The 17,861-nt window shown below is 52.1% G+C and overlaps 1 protein-coding gene across 4 annotated transcripts in view; it reads left to right on the forward strand.

Moving 5' to 3' along the window:
• The first annotated feature begins 6,299 nt into the window (after positions 1-6,299).
• FBXO41 (F-box protein 41) overlaps positions 6,300-17,861 on the forward strand; it is a 38,511-nt gene continuing 26,949 nt past the window's right edge. For 2 of the 4 annotated variants that reach the window (XM_031949698.1, XM_031949700.1), the window contains exon 1: positions 7,448-8,105. The gene's annotated coding sequence lies outside the window, so the exon portion shown is untranslated. Of the gene's footprint in view, positions 7,372-7,446; positions 8,106-17,861 lie in introns of those variants that run through there. The other 2 variants (XM_031949699.1, XM_031949701.1) reach the window with 2 other exon arrangements.

The raw sequence follows: 17,861 nt of genomic DNA on the forward strand, positions 1-17,861 counted from the left end.
TCTAAGTTTTTCTATTTCCACAGAAATGGTTGGAGCTCGTGTTCAAGTGATGGTGCCTCAAACAGGTCGGGGTTAGGTCCCGAGCTTCGGTGAGACATACGGCTAGTCTTTGTTGGAAGTCTACCACTCGGGGGGCACCTCATAGCTATTTAACTGGAGAGGGTTAGAAGAAGGGGGATAAAGGATTGGAGAAAGAGGATTCATCAGGAGGTGGGAAGGAGGGAGAGCATTATTTGGAAGAAAAAGAAGAAAGGAAGAGAAGGATGGAGGAGGAGGGTGAAAGTGATTGAGAGAATGGCAGTGAAGCTGGTCAAAGCTGAAGTGGGGGGGGAAACATAGGAGGGAAGGGGGAAAGGAGGGGCCAAGGACAAGGAGAAACGGGAGGAGGAAGAGGAGGAGGAGGAGGAAGAGGAAGGCAGCCAAGAGCCCAGGAAGCAAAAGAGAAACCTGCTGAGGTTTGTAAAGAGCACAGCTCAGGAGAGCTGGGTCTCTGTGGTTCTCTTTGTCCGCCTATCTGTCTCCGGCTTTATATTTCTCTTTGTCTCAGCTATTTCTTTCTGCGGATGTGTTAAATATCTCTCTGTCTCTGCATCTCTCTCTCTTCCTATCTCTGGCTTTATTCCTCAGTGTCTCTGGCTCTCTGACACACACTAGGTAGGTTTTAAGATAAACACTTTTAGAGCCAGAGTTTCCATAACAACCAAGCGAAAGCTGCTTGTCTGTGAGACATGGCGTGGGCATGCAAACAAACAAACAAACACACACACACACACACACACACACACACAATGCACACAAATACGTAAACACATACAGAAATACACACAAGCAGATACACTGAAAACACACAAAAATAGATAGTTGCAAATACGGACATGCAAACACACCCAGAGTTCACAGGGACTTGGAGACAGTTGCACACAAATCAAATGCACACAGATATGGCCACATGGAACCTTGCAAACCCACCAAGGCACATACAGAGATCCACCCAATCACACAGAGACACAAAGACACACCCATTGTGCACAAATACGGGCACACAGGTATACACTGATAAACCCGGCAGAGATAAACCCGAGAAACACAGCGATTCACCCAAGAAACACAGCGATTCACAGGAACACGTAGATCCATGACAACAGAGGGAAGGTAGACAAACAGGTTGAATTATAAACAAAGAACCAGTTCGACAAACGTTTATTTGACAAACATTTAAACAAGATATAAATCAATATCAGATCAATCGGTTGATTAATTTGGCCGATCAAAACTGGCCTTTACGTTACAGCCAAGATAAGGGTAAATATTTTTGGAGAAATCAAATTTAGACAGGACCTTCACTTTTGGAAACCATGAGGTCCTTGAAGCCATTTCTTTTTCAACTAGTCCAGGGACACTTCTTAGAGGAAGGTAAAAATATCAGTTTGCGAGACAAGGGGCCATTATCCTTGGGTGTATACTGTGTGGGTCCTAAGAACTAAGCCAGGGTAAGTAGGAATCAAAATGTCCCGATGGGCCAGATGTTGCCAGATCTTATGGCAGCCAGATGTAATGATGGAAGCAGAAATTGTCTTGTCTCCAAATCCTGGCAAGATCTAAGCCTTGGGTTTACTTGGCAGGAGGAAGAAGTGTTTATTGCATGAAAGCAAAAACCAGGAGTGAGCATGTCCTGTCACTGAGTGAAGTCGGTGTAGAACACGAGGGAGTGGGGGGTGGAGAGAAGGGGATCAAGTACACATCTGCCATGTGTAGTATGTGAGGAAGGAAGGCCGTGTGGATGTGGCTTCTCAGAGCTCATTCAGTGTCAGACACGGGGCAGAGGGGGTTTGAGGACCAGTCAGGAGCTGGCTACCTCTTACTGTGGAATTGGCTAGACAGATTATGGGAGCCTTGCCTTCCAAAGCCGATCCCCATTTGGAGAACACAATAAGGAAAGAGCCTTAGGCGTCTCCAAGTGGGAAAGGAGCACTCAAGGAAAAATCAATGTCCCTACTCTGGACGTGAAAGCCATTGGCAACAAGTGGCACCTACCTGTATAAGTGTGTACATGCACATACATATTTGATGGGGAAAATTGCACAACATCAGAAAGAATCTACAGATCTAAGTTCTAATCCTGCCTGCGTGATCTTGGGGCAGATGATCTCAAAGGTCCTGTGTCTAGCTCTAAATTGATCATCTGAAAAAGCAGGACTTCCCAGCCTTTTGGGGATCCTGATCCCCCTTAGTAGTGACTGGAAAAGTCCATAAACCGTGTTTTTAACTGCATAACAAACTTCCCAGGATTACAACTGAAAAACAACTATCAATTTTTAAAAACTCATTTTCCGGGAGGGACCCCAAATTAAGACTCCCTGCTGTAAAGAAGGGCAACAAAAAATGATAAAATAAAAAGTTTGGCCTCATACTGGAAGAATAGCATCAGGAACACTAAAGCTATGAATGGGTTGAGGATGGCAATCAATCAAAGGACAAAACAAAACAAAACAAATAAGGAATCCTTTTATCTAGAGTGAGAAAAGCAGAACTGGACTACTGCCCCAGGGAGAAGGGGGGGGAGCAGTAAATAAAGGATGATGGGAAGAAGATAGAATCACTGGATTCTTATTCACTTCCACTTTCTCTAGCAAAGAGATCGGTCTTTGGACTGGAAAGGACAGGACAAAGATGGTAGTCAGGGAGACAAAACCCAAGATAAGAAGAGTAAGAAGAAAATCTCTATCTATGTCCTTGAAGAATTCAAACCCTTTGTCCAAGATAAATCTTCTTTATAATTCATAAATGTCTGTTGAAAAGTGCCTGCTAGGTCCAGAATCCATATTTAGCATTAGAAAGAAAGGGCATTTAGAGAGAGTACACAATCCTTGACCATGGAGCTTGGATAGTAATGAAAGATGACATTGATATAGCACATGGAGTTGAGAAAATGCCTTACTTGCATTTTCCTTGCACTTGATCCTTAGATCCAAACATAGTCTTTCTTACTTAGGAAGCTCCAGTGACTCCCAATGGCCTCCAAGATATGAGAAAAAGAAAGAGAGAGAGAGAGAGAGAGAGAGAGAGAGAGAGAGAGAGAGAGAGAGGAATGAATATATTATGAATAAATCAATGAATACACAAAAAGAACAAATGAATGGTTAAATGAGCAAGTAAAGAAGTGAATGAATAGGTGAATCAGTAAATAGATGAATGAATAGCTAAATACATATGTAGTTGAATGGACAGCTAAATGAATAAATGATTTAATTAATTAACTAGTTAATTAAAAACCAAGCTCCCCAGTTTGGCACTTAGAGCCCATCAGAATTGAACTCCAGAGCACTTCCCCAGATTTGAAACACCTTCACCACTTTCTATATATCCTGGTCTCTTTGTGTTATTCCTAATAGTCCATCTCTAGTCTCCATACCTATACTCAAATTGTTATCACTCATTCCAGCCTGAAATGCCCTCACCCCATCTGGGCTGCTTAGAATCCCCCATTTCCTCCATGGTTCTGCTCCAATGCCATGGCACACACATACAGGTCTGGCCTACTTTCTCCTCATTCCAAATTCTGCTGTATTTACACTGAGTTTATTTCTCTGGTTCACATTGTTTCCCCCTTAGAATATAAACATCTTGCAGACAGGACTCATGATGGTTCTGCCTTTATATTTTCAGCACCTGGCATGTGCCTAGCATATAATGGGTGCTCAATACATTCTTTGACTGAATTGAATGTATAAATAATAATAAAAATCAAATTTCTATCATACTTTCAGCTTTGAAAAACACTTTTCTCAAAATTCAGTGAGTTGCTTTAGATGAGAATTAGTATTCTTATACAGGTGAGGAGAGAGGATTTGGAGGTAAAGGGACTTACTCACTATTCATTTTTTTGGCTGCCTTTCTGGAAGAACTGGGGGCAGGTGTCATTGCTGAGACACTGTTAGTGGGCTTTGGAAGAATATATAAAATGGGAAGAGGGGCCCTCGAACTGGAAAAGGGCAAACATCCCTGACTTCAGAAGCAAAAAGGGTAGAACCTGCAATCTGAGCTGGACTTAAACTCCTGCTAAAATTCTAGAATGTCTTATTAGAGGAAAGAAACATGAGCATCTAGAAGCAGTGACCACAAAGAGCCAAGATGGCTCCATCAAGAGCAAGTCATGCAAAATTCACCATGGTTTCTTTCCTGATGGGGTAACTAGGCTGGCATATGAAGGCAATCCTACAAATAGAATGTTCCTGCTACTTAGCAAAGTATTTGGAAAATTCACTTAAGTTTGATCTTTAACATTTTTCAATTTAAAATTTAAATTTTTTTAATTGATGAAAATCTATTTTCTCTCCCTCCCATTAAAAATAAGAAAGAAAAACAAAAAGCAATTGTTCTGTTATTCTTTTAGAAAAGATGGAGTCTGTTTAGGGCAGCTAGATGACCCTACAGGGGATAGAGCACCCACCCTGAATCAGGAGAACCTGAGTACAAATCAGATCTCAAACACTTCACTCTTACTAACTGTGTGACCCTGAGCAAATCACTTAACCCCAATACCTCCCGATAATATGGAGACATGTGATCTAGACAAGAGTAGAAATCTGATTGGATGACTGGCCTCAAACCATACCAGAGTCCCTTTGGATCTGTGCTTGACCCCACAGTGTTTGCCATTTTTATCAAAGACCTGGCCCAGCTGGCAAAATGTTCAAGTCCACAGGTGTCAAACTTTCAGGAGAGAAAGCTACATGCTGGATGACCAAATCAAGAGTCCCCAAAATCACACAAACTAGAATTGAGTCAATCTAACAAAATCTAAGAGACGAGCGTAAAGTCCGATGGACGGCTTCAAAAAATCAAGCTCCCAAGTAGAAGATAGAAGAGGCGTAGCCAGTGGCCAGGTTGTCTGAAGGGGATCTAAGGGTTTGACAGATTGCAGACTGCATATGAGGGAGAGGTTTGCTATGGTAGCCACTGTGGCAGCTGAGCCGAGTACCCAGGCTGTGGGAGATAATCTGCGTGGGATGCCCTGGTTAGACCACGTCTAGGACATAAGGTTCGTGGGAACATTTTAGAATGAATATGTATGGAGATCATACATAGGAGAGAGCCAGGTTTGATAAGAAGCCCTCAGTCCAGACCACAAAAGTATCCATGGAAAGAACTAGGGGTGTTTAGCCTGAGGAAGAAAAAGGAAGAGAAGACCTAAGGGGGCGCACAATATCGGTCCTTAAGAACGTGAAAGACTGTCCCATGTTTTTCTTGCGCAGCAAGATATGTACACATATGTTGGATGTAACATATACTTTAACATATTTAACGTGCATGGGACTGCCTGCCATCTGGGGGAGAGGGTGGGGGGAAGGAGGGGAAAAGTGGGAACAGAAGGTTTTGCAAGGGTCAAGTTGAAAAATTACCCAGGCAGATGTTTTGTAAATAAAAAGCTATTTAAAAAAAAAAGACCATCATATGGAAGAGTTAGCTTTGTTCTGCCTGGTCCAAGAGGACAGAACTTGTAGCTACGGGAGGAAGTTAAAAAGAGGTCTTTGTAGGCACCATATTGGAAAAAACCATCCTAACAGTGAGAGCTGTCTAAAAGTAGAATGCGTTGTTTTGGGAAGTAGACAGCACCTCCTTCTTAGCGCAGGGATTGGGCGGTCGTCTGTTGGTGTTGTAGAGAGAGTCCTTGGTCTGGGACAGGCCAAACGAGATGTCCTCGGAGATTCCAAGATTCTGTTAACATCCAACACACGGGGAACGAAACACATTGGGCCGAGAAAAGAGTTTTCCAAACTCACCAGGCAAAAGAGGAGATTTTTCCAAATGTGGACTGTGAAGGAACATTATTCTGGCAGTTGACTCGGAGGTGGGAGGCAGGGAAGGGCACTAAAAGCGTCAGGAAAAAGAAGCTGAGGAAGGGAAGCAGCAGTGGGAATACTGGAAAATATCAGCTTATATGCTTATAGCCAACATAAAGAGCATAGAATCAGGAAAGCAGAGAACAAAGAACCTAGAATAGCATCTAGAGGACCCCAGGATAGGCAGCGTTCGTTCACACGGCGCTTTTAAGGTTGCCTAAGTGAATTCAATCGATCCTCACAAGAACCCTGGAGAGCCAGAGCTATTATCCCCATTTCACAGATGAGAAAACTGAGGCAAACAGCAATTAGCCGAAGTCAGGCTAAAACTCAGGTCTTCCCGTCTCGGGCAAAGCACTCTATTCACTTTTCCACCTCGTTGACTGCATTTACAGGATCAATGGGAGACTTATTTTATTTAAAATAATGGAGGAAATGGCCCCAAAACTTAGACACGTTCTATGTTCCCATCATCCCACGTGCCGGCTATTAACGCATCACTTGCTGCCTGTCCCCTGTAAGGATGCGGCTTTAGGAAGCCCAGCCATTTCCTCCCAGTTTGGCCCTGATGTGTTGCTCGGTGGTTTCCCGTGAAACCATGTTTTTATCTGTGCATTTGAAAGCGCTGCTCCGGGAAGGGTCCCCGGGCTCCAGGGGAGGGGGTTCGGGGGCGCCAGGCTGGAGCCCCCAGCTGGCCCCGCCTCCCTCGCCCACAGAGATGGTGTCAGGGAGGTTCCACAGGCGGAGCCAAGTCTGAAAGCCCCAGCCCGGGGGCCCGGGGGCCTCGCTGCCTGCCCGGCTCACACCTGGGGGCGCCTGGGAGCGCTCAGAAGGCAGGGGGGCTCCGGCTGGCAGCAGCGGCGCCCTTTGCCCTTTGCCCTTTGCCCCGTCCCCCTCTTCGGGGTGACGGGGCACCACAGGGGGGCCTCCCTGCTGCCCGCCCCGCCGGCCCCCAAACACCCACCCCCCGGAACGGAGGGCCCAGGCCCACTTATAAAGAGCCTACTCTGTGCCGAGCACCGGGGGAGTGCTCCCGGACAGCTTGTCCCGCACCAAGCCTTGCCTCGGGCGCCCTCTGATGGTCACGGAGGGGCGCCGGCCCCGCGGCGGCAGGCTCGGCAGAGTCCTCCACGCGGGCCCGGGGGGTCGCCTCACGCCCTCCGCGGCTTCCCAGGCAGTCCCGGCAAACGGGGGATGGGCCGGGAGCGGGAGGGGGAGGGGGAGAGAGAGGACGGGTCTCCCCGCCCCGCCCCCGGCGTTAAGCACACCTGTACCCGCCGCCGGCAGGAAGGCGGGGTCCGGAAGCGCGCGGGGCCTGGCTGGGGCCCGGTCTGGGACCCGGGCCGGCTCAGCCAGATGACCGGCCCAGACTCCCCGTCCCAGAGGGGGCGGGTGCCGGGGCCCGCCGTACAGAGCCCCGCCGCGCCGGCCTGCGCCGCTTCCTCCGCCGGGGGCGGTAAAGAAGGGGTTCCTGGCTTGGGGGGGAGGGGCGGAGGAGAAACAGACCCGCGCAAGGAAACGAGGCCGTGTGAGATTCTGGTGACGGTCCCTAACGGGGGGCGGCGCAGGGGTCCACATCTGGGGCTGCCCGGGCGCGGGAGAGGGGGCAAGGTGGGGGGGGGTCCCGAAGGAGGAGGAGCTAAGCGGGCTCGGAGCGCCTGCGGGGGCGCAGCCTCCATCCCTCCCCGCCCACCTGCCTCACACCCCACTGGTGTCGGCCCTCCTCCTCCCCTCTCCCCCTCCCCCCGCGGCCTGGCTCTCCCGCGCTGCCCACCTGGGAAGAGGATGTGGGCTATGGCGGCGCGGAGCCGGGCCGAGCCGAACCCTGTGCTGGGAGGAGCTGAGCTGGAGGGTCGGCGGTGATGGAGGCGGCGGCGGCGGCGGCTGCAGGGCGGGTTGGGCGAGGGAGGGGGAGGGGGTTCCGAGCGCCCTGCCCCCCGCAGCCCTGACTCCGCCCCTTCGCCCCACTCCTGGCACATTCCTCCCTCCCATCCTCCTCCTCTTCTCCATCCCTCCTCCCTCCTCCATCCTCCTCCATCCTCCCTGTTTCACCCCCCTCCTCCCCGGCGGCGCATCTGTCTGGGCGTCCCTCCCTCCCCCGGTGCAGCCCCCGGCGGCGGTGGCGGCGCGGTCCGCTGCGGCTCCGCTCGCTGAGAGGACAGGCTCGGCCGCCTGCTCTCCCGGAGGGAAGGGAGGTAGAGGCAGGAGCGGCGGCCGGGGACCTGAGCAGGGCAGGGCGGGCGCAGGCACCGGCCCCGAGAGGTGAGTGAGGGGGAGCCGGCGGCTGCGGAGCGGGAGGGCGGGGGACCCAAGCCCACCCGCGCCTCTTCCTCGAGATCCCCCCGGCGCCGGAGCCGCGGGGCCTGGCGCGACCCGCTGCTCTCGGGAGGCTGGAAGCTGGGGACGGGCCTGGCCGTGCGGGAGGGAAGGGTTAATGCTCCCGGGGGAGGACGCGGGAACGGTCAGCCCAGAGGGGCCTCCTCCCCCGGCCCCGGGCCGACGATGGGGAGGGGACACAGACCGGCATTGGGAGGGGGCGAGATTTGGGGATGGAGGAGGGGCAGAGCCGGGCCCATCCCAGGGCCCTGAAGCCGCCGAAGCGGAGAGGGGAAGGTTGAGGCCGCGCGGGAGAGGTCAGCTCCATTCCTCCCCACCCAGCGGTCCTCCTGGTCTTCCCCCACCCCAACCTGCTTCTAGAACGGAGGGGGAGGGGCCGAGCCGGGCTCGGCACCTGTGTGTGCGCATCCGAGTGCGGGGGCATCGGCGCCGGGGGGAGGTTCCTCGGGGCTTGCCCCAGCGGGCGGGATGAGTGCACGTGTGGGGGTCGGGCCGGTCCCGGGCACCCGGGCAGCGCCCGTCTCCTGGCTCTGGGGGCGTCCCGGAGCAGGGCCGCTGGTGGGAGGCAGCGGGGAGCGGGCCCTGCCGGGGGGCGGGCTGGGTGTGTGGGGGGATACACGCTCCACCCACACCCCCGGGAGAGGGACCCCTGGGGGCAGGGACTGGAGAAGCTGGCCCAGGGGCCTTGCAGGGACACAGGATCTTTGTCCAGGCCGGTGCTCCAGCAAGGAAACGGGGCTTGCAAAAGGCTGCCGGCCGGGACCCCTCGAGGCCGGCCCCCGTCTGTGGCGGGAGCTGAAAAGCGCGTGGATTGGGACAGAATTCTGGTGCCAGCCGTCGGTCCGGAGCGTTTGGGAAGGATTTGCTGTTCTCAGGACACGGGCCCATCTCTGGGGCGCAAAGTGAGGCGACTCTCGAGGCCCTCCCGGAGTGTCCAGTCTGACGGAGAGCGGGGTTCCGATTGCTCTGCCCGAGGGACAGGGCTCTGAGAGCCAGGCTGGGAGAGGGGAAGCAGCGAAGGTGGAGGGGAGCCGGGGCAACCAAGGGCAGGTGTCCAGAGAGCCCCCCAGGACAGGTGCCAGGAGAGCCACCCAGGACAAATGCAGGGAGAGCCACCCAGGACAGGTGCCGGGAGAGCCACCCAGGACAAATGCAGGAGAGCCACCCAGTGACAGGTGCCGGGAGAGCCCACCCAGACAGGTGCAGGGAGAGCCGCCCAGGACAGGTGCCCGGAGAGCCACCCAGGACAGGTGCCGGGAGAGCCACCCAGGACAGGTGCAGGGAGAGTCACCCAGGACAAGTGCAGGGAGAGCCACCCAGGACAGGTGCCCGGAGAGCCACCCAGGACAGGTGCAGGGAGAGCCGCCCAGGACAGGTGCCGGGAGAGCCACCCAGGACAGGTGCAGGGAGAGCCGCCCAGGACAGGTGCCCGGAGAGCCACCCAGGACAGGTGCAGGGAGAGCCACCCAGGACAGGTGCAGGGAGAGCCACCCAGGACAGGTGCCCGGAGAGCCGCCCAGGACAGGTGCCCGGAGAGCCACCCAGGACAGGTGCAGGGAGAGCCGCCCAGGACAGGTGCAGGGAGAGTCACCCAGGACAAGTGCAGGGAGAGCCACCCAGGACAGGTGCAGGGAGAGCCACCCAGGACAGGTGCCCGGAGAGCCGCCCAGGACAGGTGCCCCGGAGAGCCACCCAGGACAGGTGCAGGGAGAGCCCCAGGACAGGTGCAGGAGAGCACCCAGGACAAGGCAGGAGAGCCACCAGGACAGGTCCGGAGAGCCACCCAGGACAGGTGCAGGGAGAGCCCCAGGACAGGGCAGGGAGAGTCACCCAGGACAGGTGTCCCTGGAGAGCCGCCCAGGACAGGTGCCCGGAGGAGCCACCCAGGACAGGTGCAGGGAGAGCTGCCCAGGACAGTGGGAGCCACCCAGGACAAGTGCGGAGAGCCACCCAGGACAGGTGCAGGGAGAGCCCCCCAGGACAGGTGCCCGAGAGCCCAGGACAGGGCCCGGAGAGCCACCCAGGACAGGTGCAGGAGAGGCCAGGACAGGTGCAGGGAGTCACCCAGGACAAGGCAGGAGAGCCACCCAGGACAGGTGCAGGGAGGCCACCCAGCCAGGGGTCAGGGAGAGCCGCCCAGGACAGGTGCAGGGAGAGCCACCCAGGACAAGTGCAGGGAGAGCCACCCAGGACAGGTGCCGGAGAGCCACCCAGACAGTGCAGGGAGAGCGCCAGGACAGGTGCAGGGAGAGTCACCCAGGCAGGTGCCCGGAGAGCCCAGGACAGGTGTCTGAGAGCCACCCAGGAGGGCAGGGAGAGCCAGGACAGGTGCAGGGAGAGTCACCCAGGACAACAGGGGAGCCACCCAGGACAGGTGCAGGGGAGTCACCCAGGACAAGGCAGGGAGAGCCACCCAGGACAGGTGGGAGGCCACCCAGGACAGGGCAGGGAGGGGCCCAGACAGGGCAAGATACCCAGGACAATAGGGAGGCCACCCAGGACAGGTGCCCGGAAACCACCCGGAAGGGCAGGAGAGCCCCGGGACAGGGCAGGGAACCCCAGGAAGGTGCCCGGAGACCCGGGACAGGTGCCGGGAGACCACCCAGGACAGGTGCAGGGAGAGCCCCAGGACAGGGGGAGGTCACCCAGGACAAGGAGGGACCACCCAGGGGGGTGTGCAGGAGGCCGGGAAGTGCCGGAGCCCAACCCAGGACCCCAAAGTGGGAGGGAGAGCCCCCAGGACAGGCAGGGAGAACCCAGGACAAGGTGGGAGGCCCCCAGGACAGGTGCCCGGAGGCCCACCCAGACAGGTGGGAGGCCAGGACAGGTGCGGAGGCACCCAGGACAGTCCCGGAGGCCCCCAACGGTGGGAGCCACCCGGAAAGGGGGGCCCAGGACAGGCAGGGAGAGCACCCGACAATGGGGGAGAGCCACCCAGGACAGGGGGAGCCCCGGACAGGTGCCCGGGAGGCCCAGGACAGGCCCGGGAGCCACCCAGGACAGGGCAGGGAGGTCCCGACGGGAGGGAAACCCCCAGGACAAGTGCAGGGGAGCACCCAGGAAGGTGCGGAGAGCCACCCAGGACAGGTGCCTGGAGAGCCGCCCAGGACAGGTGCCTGGAGAGTTACCCAGGACAGGTGCAGGGAGAGCCGCCCAGGACAGATGCAGGGAGAGCCGCCCAGGACAGATGCAGGGAGAGCCGCCCAGGACAGGTGCCTGGAGAGTCACCCAGGACAGGTGCCGGGAGAGCGACCCAGGACAGGTGCCGGGAGAGCCGCCCAGGACAGGTGCCGGGAGAGCCGCCCAGGACAGGTGCCTGGAGAGCCGCCCAGGACAGGTGCCTGGAGAGTTACCAGACAGGTGCAGGAGGCCAGGACAGATGCAGGGAGAGCCGCCCAGGACAGGTGCCTGGAGAGCCACCCAGGACAGGTGCAGGGAGAGCCACCCAGGACAGGTGCAGGGAGAGCCACCCAGGACAGGTGCAGGGAGAGCCACACAGGACAGATGCCGGGAGTCCAGAGGCAGACGGTTGCACTTCAGGACCAACAGCAGAGGCCACATCGCAGAATGAACGGAAGGAAGAAAGCAGAAAGCAAAAAGATTAGAAAAGGGAGCAAGGAGCCAGGGTGGGAAGAGCATTCAATAAATTGATCCCGGAGGAAGAGGGAGCCCCAGAACCTCACTGAGCAAGGGGCCGACGGGGTGAAATGTATGATCTAGAGAACTTCCTTGGCAGCTAAATGGAGAATGAGTCGGGGCGTTAATAGTAAGGATGAAGAGAGTTTGGTTCCTTGGGGTTTCCTGCGGGACAGACACTGTGCTGAGCCCCCTATGTTGTATCTCATTTGATTAGGAAGTGATGAGCCAGGAACAATAGTCAGAAAACCCTTGGAACCTCGTCAAGAGGTGATGAGGTGACTGTGAGTAGGAAAAAAGGGGGAAGAATGCAGGAGATATTATGAAGGTGGAAATGACAAGAATTGGCAAAGAGATGGGACATAATGAGCGAGGACCAACGGGGAGTCCAGACGTGGTTAACTAATAAGATGGGGGTGCCTTCAACAATCAAGCAGGAAGAGGGGAGGGTACAAGTGGAAAGAACGAGTTTGGGTTTGGACAAGTTGGGCTTAAGATTAGGACAATTTGAGATTGATATCCAGCTGGGGGGTGTGGGACTGGAACTCAGAGGAGGGATTGGCGGTGGGTCTATAGCTCTGGGAAGTCTGCATAGAGAGGTTATTGAACCCGGATGACCAAGTGAGAGAGTATACAGAGAAAAGAGCCTTTGGGGAAATACCCATTGGTTTAGTGGGCTTGACCTAGATGAAGGTCTAGCACAAGGAGCTTTCACAGAGGTAGGAGGGAAGCTAAGAGAGAAAAAACCTAGACTGGAGAGTCTCCAGGAGGAGATGATGCTGGACAGTGTACAAGGAGCCAAGAGATGGAGAAGATTGAGGATGGAGAAAAAGCCATTAGAAAATCATCGAGAGCTTTGGAGAGAGCTCTTTTAGTTGTTGAGGTCAGTGGGAAGAGAAAGCGGACACACCTTGTTGGTCTCATGGGTTTTGTCTAAAATGAAATGGAAGTTTGTGCTCTCTTGCCGAACACTAAGCCCAGCATACAGTAGGTGTTTAGTAAATATTGAATTTATATCAGAAATTAGTAGGACCTAATGGAGTTGAATTTAGGGGGCAGCACCACTCCTGGAAGGACCCTGGCCTCCAAATCTCCCGCCTTCAATTCAGTTTCCCATTTATTAAGCCCCTACTGTATGGGAGGTCCTCTGCCATCTAGTAGGGGAGATAGGGATTCAGGAAGGACAGAACTTTGCCCTAAAGGGCATTGTTCTCTAGTAAGAGGGACTGGACACAAATGTGACTGATTATTGTATGAAAGAAACCTAAGTGCTAAAAGCAGGGCTTTCTGAGGATACCATCATAAAGGGTACCAGGGAAGCAGGAGCTACAGAGGCCTCATGTCCAAAACTCGGGCAGCTGGTCGCCAAGAATGCTTAACTTGGAGTTAGGAAAACCAGCCTGAGCTCTGCCAGCTGCTTGATTCTGGCCAGGTCACTTATATTTCTCAGCCTCAGTTTACTTTTCTATAAAATATAAAAATGTCACCTACCTCTCAGGGCATTTACAAAGACCAAGTAATATTTTTTTGCAAACCTTCACTAACAATAGCTAGCATTGACACGGGGTCTGAAGGTTTGCAGAATTGACACATTTCCATGTTTCCTCAGTTGGTCCCCACAACCTTGACAGGTAGGTGCTACTATAGTGCCTTGAAGAGCCATATATATTGGCTATTGAGAGAAGTAAGAAGAATCCAGAATGTGGTCCTTAGTGAGCCCGTGTCGACTTGGGTTGAAGTGGATAGACAGCCACTGGTAGCATCATGGTATCAAGAGAAGTCAAGAAAGGCCCTCAGCATCTTGGCTGGATCAGACGTGATGGACTTGCCCAGAATGGACAGTGGGATGGGGAGGGAACACCTGAATCTCACGACTGCAGATCCACTGGAGTAGGCTTGGAGGGAGGTCTCTGATTGAGTACTTAAGGAAACTAACATGGCCTTAAGGTTTTGTTTTGTTTTTTTTTTTTCATTTTATTTTTTATCAGAAACTTAAATAAAGACAATAGAGGGCACATTATCAAAGTTTCAGGTGACTCGAGAGTGAAGGAATAAACAATATATTGGGTGACTGTCAGTTTCCAAAGAGATCTCACCTGTCCAGGTGATTCAGGCTAGAGCAACAGGACAGGTCTACTTTTCAATGTAAAGTTCTACATTGGGTTCAAGAAATGATTTTCACCAAATCAAATTTAATGGGATCTCAGGTTTAATAGCTGGGCTAGGGCAGGGAGTGAGATTTTAAAGATAATTCGATCACATCTCCTCATTTTAGAGAAGAGGAATTTAAGACCAAGAGAGTCCATAAGATTTGAACTCGGGTTCATGGACTACACAGTTGGGGCATTTTCCAGACACTGAGTAACCTCCCACATAGGAGAAGCCTGGCAGCCAAGGAGCTCATGGCCTTTTCAGCTGCATTCACAAAAACCTGTCGAGGTGGTCCGGTGGATAGAACATGAGAGCTGGAACCAGAAGACGTGAGTTCAAATGCAGCTTCAGATATTTACTAGCTGTGTGACCTAATTTCTATCTACCTCGGTTTCTCTATCTGTAAAATAAGGATAATAATCACACCCACCTCCCAGGATTGTTGTGAGGCTAAAACCAGATCCTATTTCTATATGTGTGTATGTGTCTTAGCACACAGTAGGTATGTTTCCTTTCTTCCTACTGTGTGCCAAGCACTGTGCTTATTGCTGTAGATATAAAGAAAGGCAAAAGTAATTTCTCCCCCCAAGAGTTTACATTCTAATGAGGGACATATACAAACAAATATATTGTACATATATATATATACAAACATACAGAATAAAGGGGTGATAATTGAAGGAGAGAAGGTGCTGGAAGAAAGAAGGGTAAGGGAAGGGTCTCATTCTGTCCACTAGAACTTGTGCCTACAGCTCTGGCCCCTCCAAACCTATTGCCCAGAAGCTCCTGGTCATGTGTTGGCCCAGAAGGTGGATGGGGAGGTGAGCTTGAGAGTTTAAATGTCCATGACATAATAAGAGGTAAGGGGTTTGAAAGGCAGGTGCTACTGGATGACAGACGGAAGAACTGGGAAGGTGCTAAGTTAATATGGGAAAATTTGGCCCTTTCACAATAAAGATTTGGGAAATTAGAGGAAGCACCCATACTATAGACTGTGGAAATATCTCTGTCCAATATTAATAAAGGAGAAGTAATGTGGCTTTGAAGTGAGAGCACCTGGGTGCAGATCTCAGCCTGGGCACTGTCTGAGTGACCTTTGAGCAAGTTGACTCGCCTCCCAGGGTCTCAGTTTTCTAATGAAGGAATAGACTTCTCAGGAGCTGGTTTGTGAGGTGCCCTCTGGCTCCAGATCCATGCTTCTCATCTCCATCTTCATCAAGGATTCTGTCTTTTTTGGTTCCTCCTCCTCCATGTCCCTGCCCCTCTCTGCCTGTGCCCCAGGCTCCGGGCATCCGCCTCGTGCCCGCTCCGTGTCCCTGCCTCTGTGTGTGCCTCGGTCTCTCTGGCTTCCATGTTCCCACCCACTTTGGACATCTGCCTTTTCCTTCCTTCCTTTCTCCTCTCCCATCTCAGCTGATCTCAGGCAGCTGGGCCTCCCAGAGAGATGTGTAAAATCCTGACCGAAATATCCTGAAGGATGATTCATAGTCATTCACTATCCATCCATCCTTCAGCAAAGGGGAGGGAGGGCTTAGGCTTGCTCTGCTTGGTCTCAGAGGCCAGGACCAGAAGCAAAGGGCGGAGGAGGCTCCACGGGAAGAAAACTTCCAATAATTGGCTCTGATGGAGAGTGGGAAGACTTCTCCTCCTCGGAGCTCTGCAAGCAGAGACTTAGCAGGGACACTAACAGGTTGATTAGAATGGGGATTTTCAGGGACAGGGAGATGACACTAGTTCAAGTACCTTCCCTGAAGTCAGGAGGACCTGAGTTCAAATGTTTCAGACCCCTGACATACACCAGCTTTATAAATCACTTAAATCCACTGCTTTGAAAGAGTGGGAGTTCCTTTGGTGTGGGCCTTTTCTCCACCCCTGCAACTCCCCTTGGACTATTGTCTTCCTCATTGAAATGGAAGCTCCTTGAAGGCAAGGACTGACACCTAATACAGAGTAAGTGCTTCATAAGTCCTTTATTTAGGAACCTCTTAGGACTGCTAAAGAAGGAACCTTAGTGATCAATGAAAAGAACTTATTTTATCCATAGGTAAACTGAGACCCCAAAAGGTGAAATGATTGCCCCAAAGTACAAAGAGTAAATAGCAGAAGACTTCAAATCTAGTCTTCTTTCCTTTATACCTTTTTATCCTATCATCTACAAGTATTAATTAAGCACCTGCTGTGTGCATTGTGATAGGTAAGATGGTTGTTGTTGAATTATACATGTCATTTCTGACTCTGTGACCCCATTTGGGGTTTACTTGGCAAAGAGACTGGAGTGGTTGGCCATTTCCTCCTAAAGGAGGAGGCTGAAGCATATAAGATTAAGTGACTTGCCCAGCATGAGACCCCTAGGAAATGTCCGAGGGTGGATCTGAGCTCACGAAGATGATTCTTCTTGGTTCCAAGCCCGGTGCTCTGTCTACTTTACTCCATAGCTGCCTGCTAGGCAAGATCACTCCTCCATATGTCTGAGGCCCTTCTCCGTGGTAGGAGCCATGTCTGGACATGGGCTAAGCTGGGAGCCAAACCACCGTAAATATCTTTCAGCATCTGGGGGCTCCCTGTCTCCCCTGACAAGTTCCATTTTGAACCTGAGCTTCATGGGGCAACCAAGATGGCAACCAGAAATGTGCTCTATCTAGGAAATCAGATAACCTAAAATAAGCACACACACACACACTCTCTCTCTCTCATTCTCCAATAGCTGTGTTCCTGAATGGTTTCATATAAACTAAATGTTTATCGGGATAAATCCTGGATTTTAGGGAATATCCTGTATTCACTCATTGAATTGGCAGTCAATAAGTATGTATTAAGCATTTTCCACATGTTGTACTAAGAGTTGAGGATACAAAGTCAAAAACAGTCGTTTATTAATTGCTTACTGGGAACGGAGCAAAATTTAAATGGAGAATGCGCTTGCCTGTTAGTGTTTAGCCTAGGAGGGAGCTAAAACACAAACTGTATCTGACATTCTATGCTATTGTGTTAGAGCGGCACAGATCGTACTGTTCTGTAAGGATTTGGGGTAAGCTGTTCTTAGCAATGGGGAAAATTGGAAGAAATCTTCCTGGAGAAGGGAGCGTCTGAGGTGGATTTTAAAGGACGGGTTTTCAGCGGAAGGAAACAAACTTTTATTAAGCACCTATTATGTGTCAGACACCGCTAAGCCCTTTACATCTATTATCTCATTTGATTTAGAAAGTAAAAAGATGGCGTTTTTGGCAGAGGGGGGTACGTGAGTAAAGAAGGGGGACATCAGCAGGTGAAAGTTCAGGGGGGGAAGGGAGGCAGGTTCTGGACTTCACTCACTAGATGGCAGAAAGAAGCTTGTTAGTTAGAAAAGCAACATGATCAGATTTCAAGCACCATAGAGTTAGATTTGGAAGTGACCCTTTAGGTCAGGTGTTCCTAAACTGGAATAAGTGAATTGTGGAGTTTTAATGAATATCTTGTTTTTTATTTAAATATAATTGATTTTCTGTGTAGTCCCATAGATTCTATTTTATGCATTTGGAAACATTATTCTGAGAAAGGTCCGTGGGCTTCACCAGCTGCCAAAAGTGTGTCTGGGAGTGCCGTGGTGCAGAGGGCATTGAGCCAGACTTCTCTTTCCCCATTGACTCAGTTTCCTCATCTGTAAAATGAGCTGGAGAAGGAAGTGGCCAAACGCTCAGTATCTGCCAAAAAATCCAAACGGAGTCATGAACAATTGGATGCAACTGAAAACGACTGTGCTATTTATAAATGAGGAAACTCAGGCCCAATGGGGTGGACTAAGTTGCCCAAAGTCATCCAAGGAGGGAATGGAAAGAGTTAGATTAGGGGTGACTGGATGATGCAGTGGGAAGAGCACCAGCCCTTACGTCAGGAGGAGCCGAGTGCAAATCCAGC

The sequence above is a fragment of the Sarcophilus harrisii genome, chromosome 2 (genome assembly GCF_902635505.1).
Source record: "Sarcophilus harrisii chromosome 2, mSarHar1.11, whole genome shotgun sequence".
NCBI classification, from domain to species: domain Eukaryota; kingdom Metazoa; phylum Chordata; class Mammalia; order Dasyuromorphia; family Dasyuridae; genus Sarcophilus; species Sarcophilus harrisii.